General features: G+C 34.6%; 1 pseudogene; it reads left to right on the forward strand.

Annotated features, from left to right (window-relative positions):
• Positions 1-24,019, forward strand: part of LOC113187781 (WD repeat-containing protein 20-like) — a 65,623-nt pseudogene extending 41,604 nt beyond the window's left edge.
• The last annotated feature ends 3,259 nt before the right edge of the window (positions 24,020-27,278 follow it).

The following is a 27,278-nucleotide window of genomic DNA, read 5'->3' on the forward strand; positions in this document are numbered from 1 at the left end:
TTTGTTCATCAAAGTTCATATATTGAGAATTCTATCTCCAGTGCAACAGTGTTGAGAGGTGGAACCTTTGAGAGATGATTTGTTATCTCCCTTGAGTTAGCTTGGGAAGCTGAGGATCACAAGTTCAAAGCCAACCTCAGCAAAGGTGAGGAGCAAAACAACTCAGTAAGACTTAGTTTTTTAATAAAATGCAAAATGACTGGGGATGTGGCTCAGTGGTTGAGTGCCCCTGAGTTCAATCCCTGGCACCCCCCAAAAAATAATAAAAAGAGCATTGCCTAAGTGAAAGGATTGTATATTCTATAATTTCTAGGAATTTCTCAGATGAAATTTCTACCAATGTTTTCTTTTCCCAATAACTTTAAACAATTTTTATTGTTTCTCATCTGATTCTCTAATATGCATTAAATCTCTTTTTATATTTTATATTTCCAAATTTAATACTGAATTTTATGTATTTTCTTTAGATGGACTAGTCATCCAATTCAATTCTTTCTTTTACTATTCTGATTCTTTTGTTAAACTCATATGAAACTTTTAGTTTGAGTTATTTACATTTAAAAAAAAATCTACCAGTAAATATGTTGATCACCTACCCCAAGTCTACCTGTGAATATTTATACTCTTCTCTCCATAGAAAAAACAATTGTCCATTTCTTTTCTAATACTTTTTTTCACTAAGTGTTCTTATCAAACTTTAATGCACATTAGTTTCCTATTACTTCTGTAACAAGTTACCAAAGCCTAGTAACTTGAAAATATTTTTTTTTTCTCTTGGTCAAAAGTATGACCTTAAAAATCAAGTTGTCAGCAGATTTGGTTAGTCTGCCTATTCCAGAGAAGCACACACTTCTTGTTTCTTCCAGCTTCTCTTCCCTTTGGTTTATGGCTGCATTATTCAAGTTTACTTCCACCATAACATCATTCTTTCTGACTCTAATTCTCCTGCTTGCCTATTATATGGATAATACATGATCATTGTATGGATAGTCCATGATTACAGGATAATCTAGGCTACCATACCTATCTTAAAATCTTTAATTTAATCACTATTTTTTCTATGTGTAACATATCCACAGATTATAGAAATTAAGATGTCATGATAAATGAAGGTAATTACTCAGCCTGCAATAATATATAATATTTCCAGCCTACAATCTTTATATATCTAAGATTTTTAATTTTTCCTGCTGAATAGCATATGGCGAGACTTGTTTCTTTTAATATTTTGTGATTTTACTTTGAGATTCATTTTTTTAACTCTGACATTTTTATGAGGCCTGTTTTTAGGGTCAGTTTCCTAGCGGGAATAAGTATATTTTCTACCTGAGAAGTGGAGGAAATGCAAATTCAATTAATCTAATTTTTATTTTTCACTTTTGATTCAGTTTGTTTCCCTTGCCTCACCAGTTTTCTTTTTTTTAAAATTTTTTTTATTGTTGTTCACAACATTACAAAGCTCTTGACATATCATATTCCATACATTAGATTCAAGTGGGTTATGAACTCCCAATTTTTACCCCAAATGCAGATTGCAGAATCACATTGGTTACACATCCACAATTTTACATAATGCCCTATTAGTAACTGTTGTATTCTGATACCTTTCCTATCCTCTACTATCCCCCCTCCCCTTCCTTCCCATCTTCTCTCTCTACCCCATCTACTGTAATTCATTTCTCTCCTTGTTTATTTTCCCATTCCCCTCACAACCTCTTATATGTAATTTTGTATAGCAATGAGAGTCTCCCTTCATTTCCATGCAATTTCCCTTTTCTCTCCCTTTCCCTCCCATCTCATGTCTCTGTTTAATGTTAATCTTTTCTTCCTGCTCTTCCTCCCTGCTCTGTTCATAGTTGCTCTCATTATATCAAAGAAGACATTTGGTGCAAATTCAATTAATCTAATTTTTATTTTTCGCTTTTGATTCAGTTTGTTTCCCCTGCCTCACCAGTTTTCTTAAATGTCATAAGTAACAATTTTTACTTCATCTGCCCAGAGCCTGTAATATGAGAAATATTTTACTACTATCAGATTGTCTTACAGTTAAATATTTTTCTTATGCTATAGATCTTTCTTTATCATGGACTTTATGTGTAGTGAACTCCTAACTACTTCCTCAAATTCAGGACATACACCAGCTTCAGCAAATTCCCATCATCTAAAATTTGTCACCCCAATTTGTTCTGACTGCAGAGAAATTCTATTTCTCAATGTCATATACAGCCCGTCTTTTAAAGGACATGATTTTAATTTTCTCTAGCACTTATTCTACCATGGATTTATAATCTCTAGTCAACATTTTGAAGAAAAATGTCTCAGTTTTGTAAGTATTGATTCTTTTAGTTCATTAAAATGAATTATGTTTTTAAGAGACAATTTTGTTTTACTTCAGAGATATATCATATAAATAAATCTTAAAAAAGTATTTTAGAAATTTACTTTCATATCAATAATATTATTGCATTAATTTCTGTTTATTTACAAGTTGCTTATGATTACTGATGCTGAAGTAGTACACAGGATTTCATAGTATGTTTTTTCTCTTTAGTCTTTAGAACTTGAAGATAACTCAGGGTAGATTTTAGATTGCACATTTAGGATCTGAACATTATAGAACAATGTTCTGTATTTTGTTGATAGTGAAAAGGAACTCTATATCCTTTTGTTAAATCTAATTGCTAATCCTTATCACAAATTTCATACAGTAGAATCCTTTACATGTTTACCAACATTTGTTTGTTTATTTGTTTGTTTGTTTTAGTTTTAGGGGAATTTTTTTTGTTTTGTTTTGGGTACCAGGGATTGAACCCAGAGGTGTTTAACCACTGAAATACATTACTAACACTTTCTAATTTGTTTTAATTTTTATTTTGAGACAGGGTTTTTCTAAGTTGCTTAGGGCCTCAGTAAATTGCTGAGACTGGCTGTGAATTTCCTGCCTAAACCTCCCTCCATACTGTGATTATAGTTGTGTGCCACCATACCTGGCTACCAACATGTGTTGACCAGAAATCATTGAAGTTGACCATGGAGGATGATTATCCCATTTTTTTAACGGTAAAGATAAAAGAAAAACTAACTCATTTTCTCTTTAAGTAAACCATAAAGAATTTCACTTTTAAAATTAAAAAATTACAAATTAATTGACAAAAGTATAACTGAAATTTTAAGAACTATGATAATATTTACTCATGAAATATTTCTAGCTTATTTAAAAATAAATTTTCTGTGTAATGTACAAAAACTTATTTATATATTTTCATTTTGTCCAAGGCAAGATTTTAACTAGTTTCGAACTTGTTAAAATTCTATTCATATATGCCACATTTTTAATCCATTCATCTATTGAAGGGCATCTAGGTTGGTTCCCCAGTTTAGATATTGTGAATTGTGCTGCTATAAACATTGATGTGACTATGTCACTGTAGTATGCTGTTTTTAAGTCCTTTATGTATAGACCAAGGAGAGATAGCTGGGTCAAATGGTGGTTCCATTCCCAATTTTCCAAGATATCTCCATACTGCTTTCCATATGGTTTGCACCACTTTGTAGGCCCACCAGAAGTGTATGAGTGTACCTTTTTCCCCACTTCATTGCCAACACTTATTGTTGTTTGTATGTATAATAGCTGTGATTCTGACTGGAGTGAGATGAAATTTTAGAGTGGTTTTGATTTGCATTTCTCTAATTGCTATAATGATGAACATTTTTTCATGTATTTGTTGATTAATTGTACATCATCTTCTGAGAAGTGTCTCTTCAGGTCCTTGGCCCAGTTATTGATTGGGTTTGTGTGTGTGTGTGTTTAGCTTTTTGAGTTCTTTATATACCCTAGTGATTAGTGCTCTATCTGATGTGTGAATGGATAAAAAAAATGTGGCATATTTACCAATGGAATATTACTCAGCAATAAAAGCGAATAAAATCATGGTATTTGTAGGTAAATGGATGGAGTTGGAGAAGATAATGCTAAGTGAAGTTAGCAAATTCCAAAAAACAAACAACAACAACAAAAAAAAACAAATGCTGAATGTTTTCTCTGATATAAGGAAGCTGATTCATAGTGGGGTAGGGAAGGGGGGGAGCATGGGAGGAATAGAGGAACTCTAGATAGGGCAGAGGGATTGGAGGGCAAGGGAGGGAAGATGGGGTAATTAATGATGGTGGAATGTGATGATCATTATTATCCAAAGTACAGGTATGAAGACACAAATTGGTGTGAATATACTTTGTATATAACCAGAGATATGAAAAATTGTGCTCTATATATGTAATAAGAGTTGTAATGCATTCTGCTGTCATATATAAATTAAAAAAGAAAATATGCAATAAAAAATTTCTATTCATGTCACTGACATTGCAGCAAGTGGCATTTTGGTGTTTATACATTCATAACATGAAGAAGAACACATGTAAACTAATATATGTCAATAAAGAGAAAGTCCTCTCTTGGATCAAACACATAGTGTGTGTTTTGAATTTTCATACAACATGATTATCGTGTTTTATTAAAAAACAAAGAAAGTATTTTTGTTTACTCAAAAGGAAATTATTTTGTTGCTTATTTTATTAGAAAATTGGTATTTTGTTTTTATGTATTTTTATTTTTGAGAAATAATTTCATTTTAAATTGAGCAAAGCTACTTATTTTCAGCCTCCTTTAAAAACTTATATTTTGTGTGAAGAGAATGAATGATTACCTAGTAGATATTAAACTGTTATTTAAACAAATATCTTACAGTAATATCACAAAATTAGATAATCCTAAACATAATTCTTATTATATAGAATCATTGTTTTCTTTTTCTATATTTTGTTTTCCTACATGATTAACTATAATAACTTTTTTATTATTATTTTGTAGTAGGAATTCAGTTTGTCACAACTTTTGTACATATAGTTTAGCCTAATTGACCTATTCTTAACAACAGTATTAAACTATTTATATACATGCTTTTATTAACACATTACTTATATATGACAACCTGCTGTTCTGAGACTATGTATGTATGAGCACTCATTTAAGCCTGTGTTTATGTGTTCCCATATAAAGAAAAATGTCTTTCTAGTATTTAGTTTGAAAAATTCCTTGAAAAAATTATACAGAAAATAAGTCTGTTTTACATATTTTTGGTCAGAATAAGTCATGCTGTAGTGAGGTCACATTTGTATATTTGTGTGCATATATATGTACAATCATCTCTCAGTACCTGGGGGGATTTGTTCCAGGACCTTATGCAGACAGCAATACCTGAGAATGCTGAAGTTTTATATACAATGGCATAGTTTTGCATATAACCTAACTTATCTGTTAAATCATTTCTAGGTTACTTATAATATCTAATACAGTATAAATTTTAGGCAAATAATTTATATACTGTATGTTTTAAGAAATAATAGCAAAAAAAATATTTTGTATGTTTAATGTAGAAACATTTTTTTCTAATATTTTCATTTGCAACTGGTTGGATCCATGAATTCAGAGACTACTGATGTGGCAGGCTGACTCATGTATTTGTCTATGTATATTAATATCCACACAGATGCATGAGGTTTATAATTGTGTCAATGAGTAGCAGCTAAGGAATTTTTACCTTGCAATATTAAAAATAAGTATTGTAAACAAATGAACAAAAACTACAAGTGTTTAACGCATCCAGTTTTATTCAACAAGTCTTTCACATTCTCATTGCTAGATACATTTCTGTTCAATTGATATAAGAAACTAATTTCAATGTTGGTTGTCCTAATTGTCACAATTTATAATATAAAATGAAGTCAAGTGAAAGAAGAAATTTCTATGACTTTAGATCAATGATTCAACTCTAGAAATACCTTAAAAACTTTCATTAAAGTGGTTTTACTGTTGTTTCTCCCAAATCATGCTTCATTGCTCATTTGTAAAAACAAACATTTGCCATGAAGACATAACTGCCAATTCAGCCTAAATAAGACAAATGAGATAATGAGACCAGTGGCACATTTGGGTTGACAAATCCTGCAGAATGCCCAGCTCTAAGTAAAATGCTTTCCTTTCCTGCCAAAAGGTCTATATGCTAATACTAACTAATTTACCAGCCTTGGCCCCACATTGTTTGACAATAGCTGAGCATCCCAATTTGTTACAATTGTGACATTAATTTGGATGTAAATTGTAGCTCCATCTAGTAATCTATGCAACCTCTTAACCCAGCAACCAATCATACAGATGCATACTTGGTACAGAAAGAGCTTAGAAAAGCAAAGCGATTTTGTATAGCCTTTAGATATATTAATATTGAGAGGGTAATAGTACAGACACTATAAATGTGACTCTGAATTGTTCAGATTCTAGTTACAACAAGAGAGGTGAAATAATATTGTTTATTTTAATGTTATGGAATCATTCAGAATACTTGCAATGAAATGTAGATATTTGAATATCTATCACAGCCACCTGATGGATTTTGGATATTGATTTAGAGGATTAAAACAAACATTATCAATCTCATAAATTTCAAAACAAAAATCACAGGATTGATAACCATGTATATGTTTTAGTTGGATTTCCTAACTATTTAAAAGAAAAATATTCCTCTGTGTTACTCATGATATACTGTGATTTTGTGTATTAGATACAAATTAATTAAATTTTTTGTTTGGAGAAATGTGGTATTTATAAAAATATGAACAGACTAGAAACTCAGGGCTTTAATTCAGACAGTAAACTTCCCTGAGAGTTTAGTTCCTGACAGACTGTTTAAAAATGAAGGTACAACATTTTGTAATTATAAAGTTATACTTATCATTTCATAATGGAATAAATTAAAGAAAAAATATTTCTCTTGATTGGAAAAATCACATTTAAAAACTTGTCAAGCAGATAGATGTAGACAAAATTTTATCAACCAAAGGTAATGTGATAATACTTAGAAGTTTCTTTAAACAAAAACTTCAGGAAGGAATAAGTACAAATGGCCAATGATTATGTGAAAAAAATTTAAACATCATTGGTCATCAGGAGAGTGCAATTCAAAACTATATTGATTCCAATTCAAGTCAGAATAGCTGTCATCAAGAATACAAAAACAAACAAACAAACAAAAATACTGTCAAGGATGCAGGGTTAAAAGAAGCCCTTATGCTATTGTGCAGTGCTGGTAGGAATATATTATTAATACAGCTACTATGGAAATACGTATGGAGGTTCCTCACAAAACTAAAAGAAACCATCATATAATTCAGCTATACCATTCCTGGGTATATACACAAAGGAATTTATGTCAACAGACAATAGTTATAACATCATACCCATGTTTACTAGGGAATAATTCACAATATCCAAGCCATGGAATTAGCCACTTGTAGATGCATCAATGAATAAAGAAAATATAATAGTTATAACAATGTAGTATTATGCAGTCATGTCTAGAAGAATAAAATTATTATATTTTTGTTAGAAAATAGAACTGGAAATAATAATTTTAAATGAAATAAGTCAGTCTCTGAAAAGCAAATATCATATTAGGTTCCTCATATGTAGAATCTAATAGGGAGGGAAGGACCACAAAATAATAGGGAAACTCTTAGAGAAAAGAGGAAGGGAATCAGAAGAAGCTGGAGGATGGTAGGGAGGATAATGGGGGAATTGATATAATCAAATGTGTTATATGCATGTATTAATATGCCACAATTAAACCCAATATTCTGTATAACTAAATATGCTAATAAAAACCAAAGTTTCCTTAAGTTGCTTTTTAAATTTAATTTGAGATAAATTCACAGAGCCTACCAGAAGAGCTAAAATACTTTAAAATTATAAAAATAGCAAGAATTTTGACAGTATTTTGAATTATCTCTTGTGTTTTTTAATATTGAGAGGAAAATAAGCTAAAAAACTCAATCCATTTCATTTTTAGAAATGTATTAAAATAATTCTATCATATGTATAACCCTGACATTAGTTTATAAATGTGTAGATACAGAATTGAAAAGAACTTAGAAGTTATGTGAACTTATGTGAACTTTCAGACACATGCTAATTCATTTCTTGAATATTTTCAATCTCTAGTGTGATAGGCAGCATCAAAAAAGGCTCCCAGTTATTTTTCCAACTCAATATTTATTCATTTATAGAAATTCCTTTCCCTGGACTGAGTGACTCACTTCTAACAAATAGAATATGGCAAAATTTATGGGATGTCTTTTCTAAAACTAGGTCACACAAAAATTGTGATGAATTCATTTACTTCGAGCATACTAAGTTGTCCTCTTGTGCACTCCTCTATGGACTACATGTACCAAGCAACTAATGACTACAACTAACATGTAACATGAACCTGGAGCTTGAATAAAGCTATGAGTGAGATTAAAAATATTCTAAAGTATTGTTTCCCCGGTTCAGCTTGATTATAGCTTGTGAAATACTCTCAGGCAAAGGTGCTCAGCACATCCATGCTTGTGTTTTTGAAACCAACTATGGATTGGAACCCCTGAAACCATGAGCTATAAAAGCAATGAGGTAATATATGTTCTTTGTTTAAATCTTTTGAATTTTGAAGTTGTTTGCTACACAAATATACTATATATAACTAACATAAATTTTAATTCCTGAAAGTATAATACTTACAAAAAATATCTAACATGGGATAAGTTGTAGAATAAAGCAATGAATAGATGCTTAAAGGATTTTAAATGCCTTAGGAAAAGTTTGAATTGCTTTGATGAGACTATTAGTACAACTGTGGACTTTGGTAGATCTTTTCTGAGGACTCACAAAGAAATCAGTAACATTGAAAATGGGATTTCCCTGTTATAGTGGCAGAAAAGATAGAAGCATTTTCATGTGGAGCTATGTGGAAATCATATGTGCCTAATAAATTGTGAACTAATATTCTATGTAAAATGTTGAAGTTGGTTCCTGGTTTTGTCTTATTTTTAATAGTAAAAAAATGAGAAAGGAGAGACAAAGTGATGGAAAACTGATAAATAAAAAAGGAATCTTAAAAATAAATGTGAAAAATTTTGATAAATATTTCTAATTGTACAATATACTAAAATTAAATAGCTTTGTAGCAATTTTAAACTTAGGTTACTGCTAGTAATATATAAAATAGAGATAAAGTCAGTGATGTAGATGAAAATCTTTTTTTTAATTTTAGAAGTTCAAATGTGATAATTTTGATCATTCTTTTATTCTTAAAAAGTGTTTTAAAAAGATGAAATTTATGCTTTTCAATCAACAACAAAACCTTTAGTGAATTTAGTCTTTGTCCTTTAGCTCACCTACAAGAAACCTTGAGTACTGATGCAGTTTGGATCTTAAAGATTCCTCTAGTTTTCATGTTTTACAGGCTTATTGCCCATGGCAATGCAATAGGAAATTTGTGGAAACTAAGAAGTAGGGAAGAAGAGGTTCTTGTGTTGTGGGGTCCTTCTCTTGAAGAGAATTATAGTACCCAGTGTCTTACTCTTTCTCTCTATTGCTTCATGGCTGAGAGGTGAGCAATTCAGTCCACCATATGAACCTTCTATGATATACTGTTTCACTACAGAACTATAAAGCATTGAAGACAACCAACTATAGACTGGAACCCCTGAAACCATGAGCTAAATAATATTTTTCCTTTTTAAGTTGATTATTACAGGGATTTGGAAAAGTTATAGGAAACTTACTGACATGGGGAAGAAATGCTACTTTGAAGGCATATGTTGGTGGTGCTTTGACAAATGGGGATTAACCCAATGAGAGTCACCAGGGGTATATGAAGTTTTTTTGGGGAAAAAAAAAACTCTGTGAGCTAAAGCATTTATATCTTTAACTGAAAGAAACAGATAAATAAATGAAAAGAGGCTGTCATTCCATGAAAGTTGTAACACCAAGGGACAGGTATCACAAACTACTCAATTACAAAATGTAATATTTTTCTTGAAAATGAATGGATAATACAGAAAGCAGAACCAAGAACTCAGGGAGAAGAATGATAGTCATGGTGTTTTATTACCAGCCCTTGAAAACTAATTAAGGGACTTCTAATATTCTCCTGGCTATATTTAGAAATATTAGGGACAGAGATTTCTGTGTACTTCACTTATCCCTTATTTAATAGGAAGGTTTATGAAAGTTGTCTCACATCTGGCCCACTATTTAATGTTGGATGTGTGAGGCATAAATTGTATATATGTGCAACATAATTCTATTTCAGTCAAAAATAGCCTTATACACAACAGTGGTCCCATGAACATTTTTGCCTAGTGACATCAGCAGTCTTTTTTTTTTTGTATAAATACACTCTGTGACATTCTTACATTGACAAAATCATATAATGATACATTTCTCAGAACATATGAAATCATCAACTGATATCTGACTATAATTTATTTTTTGTGATTTCAAAACTATATGAACAAAGAAGAATCCTTTCCTTCAATGACAATGAGGTAGTGCTATGATCTATGGAAACATAATTTGACACCTTCAAATTATAACCCTTCCAGGCAGGATGTTAGTTGTTACCTTAAAAATTCTACTCAGTATGAAACATAGTTAGGGAAATACCTGAGCATCATGCTAACTGAGCCTGATTTAGTGGTGGTGAGATTCTGCATTTTGAGCTGATAGTGCAGTGGTTAACAAGGAAGCATTGAGTGCATTCCACACTGAGGAAAAAATGAATTACTGGGTGCCAAAGTTTCAATGGCAATGAGAATTTCTCACATGGTACTTATACTGGATTAGATGTGGTGTCCCCCAAAAGTTCACGTGTGAGACAATGCAAGAAGGCTTGTGTATTGCAAATACTGATTCACCTCTAACAAATAGACTTTGTAAAAAAAGGATGCAATGCCACTTCTGTGATTAGATTATTTTTTAATCAGCTTTGCATCACTGGAACCAAAGCACCAAACAGGAACAACTTAGGGGAGAAAGATATTATTTGGGGGTCACAATTCTAAGACTTCTCTGTCCATAGATGATGGAGTCCTTTATTCTGGGCCCAAGGTGAAGAAACATATCATGGCAGAAATCTAGAATAAAGGCTCACTGTTACTTACTTACCATTCTGAGTGGAGTGAAATGGAATTTAAGGGTATGTTTAATTTGCATTTCTCTAATTGGTAGAGATGTTGAACCTCTTTTATGTATTTTTGACCATTCATATTTTTTCTACAGGGAAATGTCTGTTATATTTACAGCCTTTTATATACCAGCTAACAACAGGTGACCCCACCTATTGGATGAGAAGGGAAGCAGGAAAGATACTGATCTTCAACAAAAACAATCCTTTTTCTTCCTTTGAGTTTTTTTTCTTTTTCTTCTCCCTCTATATTCTCCCACCCTCATATCCCCAGCATATGTGAAACCAACTACTTTGCATGAATTAGGATTTTGAGGAATGGGAGCTCTGGATACATTGCAGTTGTGTTCTATATGCCTTTTTCTCTCTCCAATTTTTACTATTTTATATATAAATGTGTGTGTTTGTGTGTGGGGGGGTGTTTATATAATCTAATGTCTTCCCACTTACTTGTCTACCCCAAATTACTTCCTCTCTATTCTTCTGCTGTGAACCTTCTTCATTAGATTTTTCTTCCACACTTCTTAAAATATAATAACTCTATATCCTCCCTTCCTACCTCCTCAGCATATCATCCTACACCTCACCCCCAGTTCTTTGTCCACCATCAGAAACTGTAAACCCTTTTACAAACCTACTGATTATATTGTAGATAATAATTGAATTCACCATTTATATACCTTGTGATCAAACTGTAAACATCTTAATAGCAGCTATTTGTTTTTAGAATGTATATTGTTTATATTGGGTTCTGTTAACATTTTCCTTCCCCTCAAAGAAGAGGTATTGAAACCCTACAGGGGCCAATATAAGCCCTACTATATATGCCTATATAACCTTACTATTAGCCTATAGGTTAAACTCTAATGCCTCAGATCCACAATGCTAGAAGGGAGGACATACAAGCAACAAGAAAAGACAAGGGAAGACAGTGCCCCAAACAAATCAAGATACTACATTATGGATCCATGACCAGCACAGCAGATCATATGACAGAGAAGGAGTTCAGGATGTATAATTAAAAAGTGCTGTGAATTAAAGGATGATATAAGAAAGCAAATACAGGCATCAAAAGACAATTTTGACAAAGAGCTACATAAACAAATACAGGAAACAAAAGATTACTTCAATAGGGAGATAGAGGTTCTAAAGTAAAACCAAACAGAAATTTTTGAAATGAAAGAAACTATAAATCAAATTAAGAGTTCAATTGAAAACATCACCAGAATACTAAACCACTTGGAAGACAGGACCTCAGACAATGAAGACAAAATATATAATCTTGAAAAGAATGTAGACCACACAGTGAAAATTGTAAGAAACTATGAGCAGAACATTCAAGAAATATGGGATAGCATAAAAAGACCAAATTTAACAGTTATTTTAATAGGACAGACAGCAGAATACATCAGACACTAGAAAGGCAATATGGCAATCAATGGAAGGGAAACTGATGTGATACAGCAATTTGTATACGGGGTAAAAGCGGGAGTTCATAATCCACGTGAATCAACCATGTAATATGATGTATTAAGAACTATGTAATGTTATGAACGACCAATAAAAAAAAATAAATAATAAAAAAAAACAGTTATTGCATAGAGGAAGGCATAGAGGTTCAAACCAAAGGAATAAATAATATATTCAATGGAATCATATCAGAAAAACTTCCAACCATGAAGAATGAAATTAAAAGCCAAATTCAAGAGGCTTACAAGATGCCAAATATACAAAATCACAACAGATTCACACTAAGGCACATTATATGAAAATGCCTAACACACAGAATAAGGAAAGATTATTAAAAGGTATGAGAGAAAGGAATCAGATTACATATAAGGGAAACCAAATAGGTTTTGTGCAGAGTTTTCCATTCAGACCCTAAAAACTATAACAGAATATATCAAGCTCTGAAAGAAAATGGATGTGAACCACAAATCTTGTATCAAGGAAAATTAAGCTTTAGATTTGATTTTATGATGAAATAAAAACCTTGCATGATAAACACAATTTAAAATAATTTAGAGCTAGAAAACCTGCATAGAGAACATCCTTGGCAAAATATTCTATGAAGAGGAATTGAAAAAACAACAATGAAAATCAGCAGAGGGATGCATTACACTAAAGAAAAAACTAATAAAGCAGAAAACAAGTCAAGTTAAATAACAATAATAAATAAAAGTGCCTGGGAATAAAAATCATGTCTCAATAATAACCCTTAATATTAATAACCTAAACTAACCAATCAAAAGACAAAGGCCACAAGATTGGATAAAAATTAAAAAAATGACTCAACAATTTGCTGTCTCCAATAGTCATATCTCATAAGAAAAGACATACATGCACTGAAGGTGAAAGTTTGGGACCAATCATACCACTCACATGGACTGTGTAAGCAAGCAAGGGAGTCCATCCTCATATCAAATAAAGTAGACTTCAAGCTAAAGTTAATCAAAAGCGTTAGAGAAGGACATTTCATACTGCTCAAGTGAACCATACATCAACAAGACATAACAATTATAAAGATATATGCCCCAAACAATAGAGAATCCATGTTCAACAAACAAATTCTTCTTAAGTTAAAGAGTCAAATTGATCACAACACAATAAATCTGGGTGAATTTAACACACCTCTTCCACCACTGGATAGATCTTCCAAACAAAAGCTGAACAAAGAAACAATAGAACTCAATAATACAATCAATAACTTAGACTTAACTGACATATATATAATATTGCTTTCTTCAATGAGCAAATACACTTTCTTTTCAGCAGAACATGGATAATTCTCTAATATAGATCATATATCACAAAGCAACTCTTAGCAAATACAAAAAAGTAGAGCTACTATGCTGAATTTTTATCAGATCATAATGGAATGAAATTAGAAATCAATGATAAAATAAAAAATAGAAGCCACTCCAACACCTGAAGACTAAATAATATGCTACTGAATGAACAATGGGTTGCAACAGACATCAAGGGGGATATTAAAAAATTCTTAGAGGTAATTGGGAACATTGATAAAACATATAGAAACCTCTGGGACACTATGAAGGAGGTACTATGAGGACAGTTCATTGCATGAAGTTCATTACTTAAAAGAAGAAAGAGTCAACAAATAAATGACCTGACACAACACCTTAAATCCCTAGAAAAGGAACAAATCAATAATAAAAGGAGTAGAAGACAGGATATAATCAAAATCAGAACTGATATCAATGAAATTGAAATAAAAGAAACAGTTAAAAAATTTAAAAAATGGTTCTTGGAAAAATAAATAAAATTGACAAAACTTTAGCCATGTTAATAAACAGAAGGAGAGAAAAAACTCAAATTAATAACATCTGTGATGAAAAAAGAAATATCACAAGAGACACTGCAAAAATACGGAAGATAATTATATATTATTTTGAAAACTTGTACTCCAATAAAATAGAAAGTATCAAAGGCATTGACAAATATCTAGAGTCATATGATTTACTCAAATTGAATCAGGATGATATACACAATTTAAATAGATCAATTGCAAATAATGAAATAGAAGACACCACCACAAGCCTACCAACCAAGAAAAGCCCAGGAGAGCATGGATACACAGGTAAGTCCTAAAATAACTATAAAGAAGAACTAATTCATGAAAGAGAGAGAGAGAGAAAGAAAGAGAGAGATAAACACTTGCAAACTGATTCTATGTGGCCAGTATCACATATCAAAAAGATTGGGCACCACAATCAAGTGGGGTTCATCCCAGGGATAGAAGGTTGGTTCCACATATGGAAATCAATAAATGTAATTCATTGCATCAATAGACTTAAGGATAAGAATCATATGATCATCTCAATAGATGCAAAAAAAATCAACAAAATACAGCACCCATTCATGTTCAAAACACTAGAAAAACTAGGGATATCAGAAGCATATCTCAACATTATATGAGATATTTATGCTAGTCCTAGGCCAATGTCATTCTAAATGGAGAAAAATTGAAAGCATTCCCTCTAAAAACTGGGACAAGTTTCACAATTTCTATTTAACATAGTTCTTGAAACACTGGACAGAGCAATTAGATAGAAGAAAGAAATTGAATAGGAAAACAAGAACTCAAATTAGCACTGTTTGCTGATATGATTCTATACCTAGAAGACCCCAAAAAATTCACTAGAAAACTTCTAGTACTGATAAATGAATTCAGCAAAATTTCAGAATGCAAAATCAACACAAAACATCAATGGCATTTCTATATATCAGTGACAAACCATCTGAAAGGGAAACAAGGAAAACTACCCCATTTACAATGGCCTCAAAAAAATAAAATAAAATACTTGAGATCAACAAAAGACGTGAAGGCCCTCTACAATGAATGCTATAGAATGCAAGAGAAAGAAATTAAAGAAGACCTTAGAAGATGGAAAGATCTACCTTGTTCTTGGATTGGCAGAATTAATATTGTCAAAATGACCGTACTACCAAAAGCACTATACAGATTTAATGCAATTCCAATCAAAATCCCAATGACATTCCTCATAAATTTAGAAAAAGCAGTCATGAAATTCATCTGGAAAAATAAGACACCCAGAATAGCTAAAGCCATCCTTAGCAAGAAGAATGAAGCTGGTGGCATCAGTATACCAGACCTTAAACTATACTACAGAGCAATAGTAACAAAAGCATCATGGTATTGGCACCAAAATAGACTTGTAGACCTATGGTCCTGAATAGAGGACAAAGAGACTAACCCACATAATTACAGCTATATTAGACAAAGGTGCCATTGGAGAAAAGATATCCTCTTCAACAAATTTTGCTAGGAAAACTGGAAATCCATAGGCAACAAAATGAAATTAAACACCTGTTTCTCACCATGCCCAAAACTCAATTCAAAATGGATCATGGACATATGAATTAAACGAGATACTGTATCTAATAGAAGAGAAAATGTAAGCCCACATCTCCATCATGTCAGATTAGTTCCCAACTTCTTTAATAAGACTCCTATAGCATAAGAATTAAAATCAAGAATAAATGGAATGGATTCAAATTAAAAAGCTTCTTCTCAACAAAAGAAACAATCAGTGAGGTGAGGACAGCCAACATCTTTGGAAAAAATGTTTACCACTTGAATATCAAAGCAGTAATCTCTAGGGGATATAAATAACTCAAAAATATTAACACCAAAAAAACAGATAATCCAATCAATGAATGGGCCAAGCAACTGAACAGACACAAGTGTTGAAAGGATGTGGGGAAAAAAGCATACTCAATCATTGCTGGTGGGACTGCAAATTGCTACAACCAATATGGAAAGCAGTATGGAGATTTCCTTGAAAACTGGGAATGAAAACAGCATTTGACCCAGATATCCCACTCACAGGTCTATACCCAAAGGATGTAAAAAGAGGATTCTACAGGGACACAGCCACAATGTTCATAGCAGCACAATTCACAATAGATAAACTGTGGAACCAATCTACATTCCCATAAGTTGATGAATGGATAAAGAAACTGGTATATATACACAATGAAATATTACTCAGCAATAAAAGAGAATAAAATCATGGCATTTGCAGGTAAATTGATGGAGTTGGAGAATATTATGCTAAATGAATTTAGCCAATTCCACAAAACCAAAAGCTGAATGTTTTCTCTGATATAAGGAGGCTGATTCATAGAGGGTTGGGATGGGGAGCATGGGAGGATTAGACAAACTCCAGATAGAGCAGTAGGGTGGGAGGGGAAGAAAGGGGGCATTGGGGTAGAAAAGATGGTGGCATGAGATGGACATCATTACCCTAAGTACATGTATGAATACATGATTTGTGTGAATGTACTTTGTATACAACCATAGATATGAAAAATTGTGCTCTATATGTGTATTATGAATTGTACTGCATTCTGCTCTCGTATATAACAAACGAGAATGAAAGTAAGTAAGTAAGTAAGTAAATAAATAAATAAATAAGATGTTAGACTTAACAGACACACATAGAATATTTTGCCCATCACTGATTGAGTATGCTTTCTTCACAGCAGCATATGGATTATTATTAAAATACAACACAATAGAGATATTACCTTATATTCTGTCAGATAATAATGCAATAAAATTAAAAATCAATGATATAATAAAATATAGTAGCATATCTAACACTTGGAGACTAAATAATATACTATTGAATGACTAGTAGATGACAGAAGAAATTGGGTGTAAATAAAAAAATACTTTGAGGCAAATGAGGAGTGTGATAAAACATATCAAAATATCCAGCACATTATGAAGGAATTTCTAAAAGGAAAATTGAATATTTTCTGTAGCAACATGGAATCCTGGTTGTAATAATACTTCCTGTAACATTTGTAGAATTTCATCTGTTATGTTTCATCCTGAAAGCAATACATCATCTATATAATGATAAACAAGGAAGTGAGGAAATTTCTGATGACAAGGTAGCAAGGCAGCTGGCATGGTGGTGCATGCATGTAATACCAAGAACTAGGGAGATTGAGATAGGAAAATAGTAAATTCAAAGCCAGCCTCAACAATGGTAAGGTGCTAAGCAACTCAGTGAGACCTTGTCTCTTAATAATATAGGGCTGGGAATGTAGCTTAGTGGCTGTGTGCCCCTGAATTAAGTCCCCAGTCCCCCCCCCCAAAAAAAGAAAATGAACAGAAAAGGGTATAAGGCTTTATTTAAAAAATGTTGAAATAATATCAAACTATTTTGCATCCCTTGTGGGAGAACTTTCCAATGGAATCTATTAGTAGGCCTACATGATGATTAAAAAAGGCATTTTTTTTAGCATAGTCTGCTCTAATGCCATCCATTTCCCTGCAAATGCCATGATCTTGTTATTTTTTAGTGCTGAGTAATATTTCAATGTGTATAAATGCCACATTTTTAATCCATTCATCTATTGAAGGGCATCTACATTGGTTCCACATTCTAGCTATTGTGAATTGTGCTGCTATAAACATTGATGTGGCTGTGTCCCTGTAGTATGCTCTTTTTAGGTCTTTTGGCTATAGTCTGAGAAGGGGAATAGCTGGGTCAAATGGTGGTTCCATTTCCAGCTTTCCAAGGAATCTTCCATACTGCTTTCCAAATTGGCTGCACCAATTTGCAGTCCCACCAGCAATGTACCCCCCCCATCCTCGCATCCTCACCAGCACTTATTGTTGTTTGACTTCATAATGGCTGACATTTTTATTGGAGTGAGATGGTATCTTAGAGTAGTTTTAATTTGCATTTCTCTGATTGCTAGAGATGGTGAACATTTTTTCATGTATTTGTTGATTGATTGTATATCCTCTTCTGAGAAGTGTCTGTTCAGGTCATTGGCCCATCTGTTTATTGGGTTATTTGGTTTTTTTGTTGTTTAAATTTTTGAGTTCTTTGTATACTCTAGAGATTAGAGCTCTATCTGATGTTTGAGGGGTAAAAATTTGTTCCCAGGATGTAGGCTCCCTATTCACCTGATTATGCTAAGTGAAGTTAGCCAATCCCTAAAAAAAAAAAAAAAAAAAAATGCTGAATGTCTTCTCTGATATAAGGGGGCTGACTCAAAATGGGACAGGGAGGAAGAGCATGAGAAGAAGACTACCACTAAATAGGGAAGAGATGTGGGAGGGAAAAAGAGAAGTAGGGCAGATAGGAAGGGCAGCAGAATAGAATAGACATTTTTGATTGATGTGTATACATTCCATGTATGTATTATATGTCAAAATACATTCTGCTGTCATGTATGACTAAAAAACAATAAAAGAAAGAAAAAGGCATTTTTACCCAATAACCAGAAAAGACAGGAATAGTAAAAACAGTCTTTTAAGTCAATGACATATAAAGAAAAATCATAAGGAATTAAATTTGGGATTGGCAATTCACACTGAAGTGGACACATGCGTTGTATACACTTATTAATTTCTCTTAAATCTTGTAAAAAATCTCTATTTTTCCTGATTTCTTTTTTTTTATAACAAAAATGAGTGTATTCCAAGGGCTAGAATAAGTTTCAGTGTGTCACAATTGTAGCTGTTCTTGAGTAAGGGCCTCTGTAGTTGCCACCTTTTCCTCTGAAAATGGACATTATTTGACACAGACTGGTGGTGACTTTTCACTTTAGTGGTAAGTCAGTCAGATATGCAGAGGCCACTATAAAAAGGCAATTTTGGAGACATTTGTAGTTTATATAAAATGTCTGTGCCCCATAGAGGAAAAGGTATCACCATAATATATGGCTGAACATGAGTGATGATTTGTTGTGGATTTTAAGGGGCAGAGCATTGTAGCCACAGGGAGCTCTTGGACACCTCTTCATCATTGCCTCCTATGCCCCAAACTAGTGTATCCCTTTGAAGGGCCCATGCATGAGGCCATACTGAAAAGGGAATAATGAAGACATCAGCACCAGTGTCCAATAAACCTGTAACTGCCTGCTCATTTAAACAAAGACTTAATTTAGGATACTTTCAGTGATCTGTAAAAATGTTCCAATGACAGTAGAGCCAACTGTGCATCTCCCCTTTCATTTAAAGGTTGTTGAGCTGAAACACAGGAAATCTCAACCAATTGAGCAATAGAGGAAATGGGGTTTCCTGACATATCAGTCTTAGATTGACATTGATTGGCCCAGTGAAATCTTTTCTGACATATAGGGCATTTCTGACTGGGGCATTTTTGAGGTCCCTTTTAAACCTTACAGTCCTTTTGAAAATGAACAGATATTTTGCAATTATAATTTATCAGGGGGATTTAAAGCAGCAGCAAGCAAAGTAGCTTTATGAGTTTCAGCCCCTACATTCTGACATACCTTTATCATATCTGATAAGATAGTATCTACTTTGTGATAAATAGACTTCATTACTTCTTTGCAGTCTTGATTGGCATTTTTGCATGCCATTGTTTGGTTAGAATATTAGCAGTCTCCAAATATCAACTTGTCACTATATTGCTTTAGTTAAGTGCTTAAAAAAATTATGAAAGGATTCCTAGGAGCTTGTCTGATAACTGAAAATGACTTGGAGGGATTTCAGGTGTCAGGAGTCTGACACCATGCTTTACATACAAGTGTCCTAATTTTAGCAATGGCAGCAGCAGGTAACTAAGCTTGTTGATGCAGAGTAGCCCATTGCTCAACTCCAAAAAGATCATCATAATCAATATTTAAGTTTCTTTCTGCATAATCTTCAGCCTAGGCATGAGCCAAGTCAGAATATTCTTGTAGTATGTTGAGTAGAAGTAACCATCATAAGTAATGCTTTTAAATCACTAGGAATCAAGGCATATCCTATTCCCAGCCCCTCAAGTATATATATATATATATATATATATATATATATATATATATATATATATATATATATATATATATAAATCTTTTTATTTTTATGTGGTGCTAGGGATTAAACCCAGTGCTGCACATGTGTAAGGCAGGTACTCTACCACTGAACTACAGCCCCAGCCCAAGCCTCTCAAATATATTGAGGGTAAAATTACTAATTATGCAACTTCTCTGAACAGTGCATCATCATTCTTTAAATACAGCAAAAGGTGATTTCTTATGCTCTGGCTGGCCAGTGTGATTTAGCCTAACAGGGAAAACAGCTAAAGTATGTGTTTCTCCCTTCTCCCTTGCTTGCTATAAACATTCAGCCAAAGGAGATATAACTGGGGGCAGCTGTGGTAGAGGAGGAAATGGCTGCAAAGGCAGAGGGAAGACTTCCATAAAGGATGCTGCAGCAGCTGTTGCTAAGGAAGAGGATGTTTGCTGAGAGAGAACTTAGAAATATTATTGCAACAAAGATACCAAGCATGTAGCACAAGCATGGGAGCTTGTGGCTCCTCATGAAGCTTCTTACCTATATCTTCCCAATATTCTGAATATAAAGAACCATTTTCTGGGTATCAGTGGCAACAAGAGTCTATCTCCACCAGTAAAGCAGTGAGTACAGCATTACTTATACTATGTCCAGACTGGAGAATTAAATAGGATAGCTCAGCACGATGACAATATTGAGCATCAGAAAGGTAATTTCCCATAGCTTACCAATGGGAATTGGTACCAGTTGATGAATGACAAGCATCAATGTCTTTTCTAGGTGATAAGGTACTCTCTTTCCCTGGCAGCATATCTGGAAGGGTCCCTATTTGGGGCTCAGTGTGCCCCACATTGAGACAGAGGCAAGACGCAGAGGAAAAATGACTGCTCATCTAAGCTGCCAGCTTTATTTATACCAGTAGGTTATATTAAGTCACTGGAATTATTATTACATTATTGTTCATTGTACCATTAGACTGGTTATGGAGTTAGCAACATTATGCAGTTTATTCCTCAGGTATATACAACAGTTGCAATGTGCAATATAAGGATCTTTGTATAGTTCTCACATAAGTCCATTGTTTAGAGTTACTATTATGTGGATAGGTTCAGGAGCAGCAGAGCTTGGTGAAACATTGTGGTAGTCTAGCAAGAGAGTTCCTTTATTCCCAGGAGCTCAGTGTCTGATAATACTGTAGCACAGAGCCTCCTAATGGAGATTATTACCACAATAGCTATGCATCCTGTACCTTTACACAGAAACTGTCCCAGGCACCTAGCATGTCACAGCTATGATGTCATCAGAGAACCACATCTCAGACCCTGCTCTCCCATTCCCTTTCACTGCTCTACACAACCAGAGAAAACTCACTGTCTTGTACATTTTCACCGTCAGAACCCTTACAATAATTCTCTAAACTTTAGCCAAAACAATCAGAAAAGAAAAACGAGGCAAATAGGAAAAAAAGAAGTCAAATTATATCTATTTGCTGGTGTCACAATCCTCTATTAAAAAGACAGAAAGAACTTCACTGGAAGAATTTGAGATGATTTTAAAAAATTAGAAAAGTAGCAGGATTCAAGATCAACTCATATAAATCAATTCTTTCCATTACTCCAAAAATAAATCTGCTGAAAAAGAAATTAGGAACACTCTCCCTTTCAAAGAAAAAAAAAACTTCAAAGTATTGGAAAACTATCTAAACAAGCCATCTCCTTTGACTAAACTGACCATTTCTTAGTTTTAATTTGGGTGCATTTTGCCTTCTAAATAGAATACTAAGATAAGAGCAAATGTACATTGTTGCATTTTGCTTTTATGTAAATTGCATCCATAAGATGGATTGACATCTCAACACCTGGTGGATTTGGGGTGGAGTGTCCACATAGCAGATAATGAGGCACCAAGCCACTGCTACAGTAAGGCCTGCCCCTGCCCACTGGCCCACATTTTCCTTCCCTGCGCACAGTATTATGGCGACCATCCCCATGTTTACTCAGTTTGCTCAAATCAGACAAATGAGAAAACTGGATAAAAGATGAACAAACACAAAAAAAGAGTAAATAGAAAAAGTGAGACCTGGTGTTTCAGCTGACCTCTTATGGAGACTAATAATGAGCAGGCTCCAAATGTTTATTACATATGTTTTTACATCAAAGATATTCATTGTATTTTTAAACTGAAAGGATGCCCAATTACAGTCATCATTTTGTGCCCACAATTCACCCATGGATACCTGACACCTGAACTTTAGGTCATGAACTGATAAACTCCATGGCAACCACAGAATTTCCCTTTGAACAGAGTATCATGATACAACTGGACAGTTTTCTTAGCACCAAGAGATTCCCAAGAGAGGTGCCTGCCTCTGTCTCTATTCAAAGACCCATGATTCATTTTCCACTCCCAATAGAGTATCATGAAGAGAATCCCATAGAACACGATGGTCTCCCATGCCTTCTCAGATGTGATTTCTTCAACAGTTGCCAAACCCACCCCCCACATTCACACATCAGAGAAAGGGATGATGATCACCAGGCCATGATCACCAGACAATAGCAATTATGTCTACACTGGCTCAAGGGGAAAGTCTCCATCAACACTGGGTCAGTGGAAGTGAGTCTTTCAGCACGAGGCCAAAGCAAGTGAATGCTCTATTCTAGCTCAAGGCCAGTTCATCTGCACTTGCTCAAGGGTAGTGTCACCATTTATTCTGTCTAAAAAAGAATGAATCTCTATCTGCACTGAAAAGGGAAAAACAGTGATCAAGGTCTTGGAAAAGATGGCCAGTGGGTTCCTGCCTTCACTCTGAGGTCCCTCCTTTTTAAACATTTGGAGCAATAGTTTTAGTATACAATTTTTCTGAAACAAATTTATCAAAAAATATATCAGAAGAATGGGAGAAATACAGAGGAGCAGGGTAGGGGAAAATGTCCCAGGGAAAACACTCTGATTCTCAGCCGCAGCCTATGTGGGGAGGGAATACTCTCAGAGGTGTTGACCAGCTGGAAATGAAAGTCTGGAAAAGTAGTATTGAGAAATAAAAACAAAAGATGCAGGAAATAACTTTTTAAAGCAAGGGCTTGATGAGTTGAAAAGACCCAATGAATCCTAACAAAGGAAAGACGCCCATGAATGCTTTATTTATAGTGAAATACACCAAAGGAATTGGGGGGAAGGGATCTTCAAGGTAAACAAGAAACCAGGGGGCTGTGGGGAAATTGGCCTAACTGGGGACTTATCACTTGTCAGTAATTCTTCCTCCTCCAAACACTTTGCACCTCAAGGATAGCTGGGTGCTCTGGTTTCTCTTTCTGCCCCAGGAGTTGTGTTTAAACCTAGGACTGTCTGAGCCAATAAATTCCATGGTATCACAAAATTCTATTTGAGCAGGATATTTGCCAAGCCAATGAAGCAGTCTCCGCTCAGGGGGATTAAAGAATTCTCTAAGGGACATACCTCTGCTTAGAAATGGCTTAGACATGCCCACAGTTCATTTGTGGCTTTCAACATCTTATGTCTTTTACAGGTGGGGACAGAGAAGACTCCTGATGTCCTGGTGGATCCAAAGTGCTCTCAGTTGGAACCCATGCAGAGTACCATTTGCACATCTAGCTCCGACAGCTCTTCAGAATCCACATGACCCATGCCAAGTCCAAGATGTCAGGGTCAATTGAGAATAATGTTCTCTGACTGTCCACTATTGTTTTTTTGTTTTTAGGCCTGCAATTTATCAGAGTCACACTCTATGTATCTGCAACATTTCTTTCCTCTTACTTTGGAGCCACTTTACTACTGACACTTGACATGCAACAGCATAGTTTTTGGACATGGGTAGCAATCCTCTTAATTCTATCCCTACCCTCTTCCAGTGATTTCTGTTGGCATGAGGTTGCCCAGAGTCAGACGGGGAGAGGTTACATCACTTGTGGGAGTCCTTGCAGTAAGGAAGTGGAGAGGAATGTCTGGAAGTCTGACCCTTCTCATAGCCTTCTGCCCTGCCTGATTTGCCTTGTCGGGTGGCTGATTCTCACAAGGCAGGGGGAAGGTGGGACCAGTGGGCTTGCTGGGACTCCTCTTACAGAGGAAAAGGAAATGTGAAAGATCCATGGGCAGTTGGTGAGGCCTAATCCTCAGAAGCACATGTTTTCCCTGAAACATTCAGCCTTCCACCTGGCTTTTCTGGTGCTGCAGTATCAGGTATGTAGCCATGGCTGTATTGAACTTCTTCATGGCTGAAGACACCCAGGTCTTATATGGATCATAACCCAGATCAAACAGAATGGTCATTATTTCTGGATCTGGGTGTTTAGTGAGTGCCTCAGAACAAGGGTACGGTAAATACTACTCACCCTGTGTCACTCATGGATATTAAAGGATATTCTTGGTTGTGGGCTACTTCCTGGAGTTCAGGGTCAGAATTTGTGGGATAAGCCTTTATGCTTCCATGTGAACATGGTGAGGAATGTTGTATGTTCTGAGCACAATCTGCCTCAGTAATTTCTTAGTGGTGGGTCCCATAAATGGGTATATCCCCATCAACAGAAAATACAGAATGATCCCCAGACTCCAGATATCCACTGGGGGGCCCTTATGCGCTTGCATTAGGACCATTTATGGGGCAAGGTGTCATTTTGGCCTGGCACTGAGGTCAAAGTCAGTAAATTATGTTGCCTCTGGCATCCACCAGGAAGTTCTCTGACTTCAGGTCTCAGCGCACGATTCCCTTGTCATGGCAGTAGTCCATAGCACACACTCCCTGCTGGGAAAATCTCCAGGCCTCTTCCTCCTGCATACTACCTGGTTGGACATGATCAAATATCTGTTCTCCATGTGGGTATTCCATTATGATATAATATTTCTCTGGGTTTCAATGACCTGAAATAATTGAATGACACTGGGATGATTCAGATTCCACATGATGTTGGGTTCTGAGAATATTGAGAGGCTCTTGACTCCTTTCTGCATGACATTCCCTGCTGTCTCTGACCCAGTGAGGTGATGTTGGGCTAGTTTTATCTGACTAAACCTGCCATGCCCAATGACCATCAGAAATTCATAATGGTCCTTGGCCACCATCTCCTTGCAGGAGCTGGGCCCCTGCAACACTATAGTAGTCTGAATGCACTGACTATACATCCTCAGCAGGACAACCAACTGAGGATGCTAGCTAAGAAAACAAAATTATATCCATAGCCACCAAACACTGTCCACCAAATGCATTAACTCTCTGGGTATCAAGCAGGTTACCAGCAAGATCTTCCTGTACACAGCCACCTTCTTATATACCTGCTGTTTGAACTGTTTGAAATTTTCTCACAATGTCTCCTTTTGACATCAGAGCAAGCAATTGCCCCATTATACCTGGCCATAAGCCCCAGAGGTCATCTCCCTTTTAGGCCTTCAGAGCTTTTTCTATTTTCAGAATAGGTAAAAGGAAGGACTACAGTGATTTTTTTTATTATTATTATTTTGCTTTAGTGGGTTATAAGACTGATACTTGTTTAAAAATTAAAATTTGTATGGAATTTCAAAGTACACTTTATTTTCAATCTAAAATTCTTTAATAACTCTGAAGAACACAATGTATTTACATTCAAGGTATTCAATTTCTTCCAACCTGGAATCTAAAGGATGGTGGCACCTCATTCACATGGTGATACTATAACAAAATGCTCTGTTCCCTAGAATACTGTAGAGCACAGTATAAATACCTGTGTAGGTGAGAGAGAAGAAACGTTCCTCATAATTACCTCATACAGTCCTACATGCATATGCATTACATTTTGATACCAGTAACTGAGGGGAATAGGAGATATGTACAAGAACATGATTTTCTGTTACTAAATATAGGGTTACACCAGAGGGTTTTTTTTTCTGTCTTAGGTTAAAAGGGATGTACAGAGGAACTCCCCAGAAATATCTATAGGACACACTGAAAATGAAAGGGATGGAAATTCAAATATTTTATCTAAAAATCAATTAGATAGGAGAGAAGATAATCATTCATGGATACAAGGCAGAGTGAATCAGGAGCTTTCCCTACTCACTTTAGAAGAACATGAGTCCCACTAAATGAGCAGCCCTCCCTGCTTTCCTTATAAGGTCACACATCACACTGAACCAAAAGCTTGCCTTTCTTTCCTTATAGGGATGCAAATCACATTGTAACAAAAGTTTGTCCTATTTCCTTATGACCCCATCTTAGGTAATTACATCATAATATTGCCATTTCTAAAAAAAAAAAAAAAGGCCTTATTTCTAGGTTGGGATAGAATCTAAACAAGAACACTGATAGATACAATTCAACTGTAACATGCTTTATTCCTGTTTTTCTACCACTTTTTTCCATAGGTGTTGAATTTTGTCATATGATGTTTCTAAATCAATCCATACATTCACATGACTTCCTGGGCTTATCAAGGAAGTACATATCCTTAGTGAGTATGTTTTTGTAAATTCCTGATATTCATTGATCCAATAAACTTTTACCTGGTCCACCAGCTATCATCTCCACACTGAGGACCAAGCTGCCAAAACATGAATTCTTTGGTGGGAAGGCATATTGTACGAAACCACAGCAATACTCTTTCCTTATTACACTGTTGATGTCTTCAGGGTCTGTCATAATTAATATTCCATTTAATACTTGATATTGAAAATTTGTCTATCCTTTCCTTCATCAAAATTATTGTAAATTTGTGAAATTTATTTATCTTTTCAAACAACCAGCCCTTTGTCTCACTGATTTCTTCCATCATTTCTATTTTCAATATAATTAACCTGTGCTCTTTGTTATTTATCCTGCTTGATTTTATTTGCTCCCCAGCCATCCTCCTACCTAAGATTATCAAGGTAGTAAAAATGATTATTAATTTGTTCCTTTTTCTCATTTATAATGT

This window comes from Urocitellus parryii, chromosome 2 (assembly GCF_045843805.1).
Source record: "Urocitellus parryii isolate mUroPar1 chromosome 2, mUroPar1.hap1, whole genome shotgun sequence".
Taxonomy (NCBI): Eukaryota; Metazoa; Chordata; class Mammalia; order Rodentia; family Sciuridae; genus Urocitellus; species Urocitellus parryii.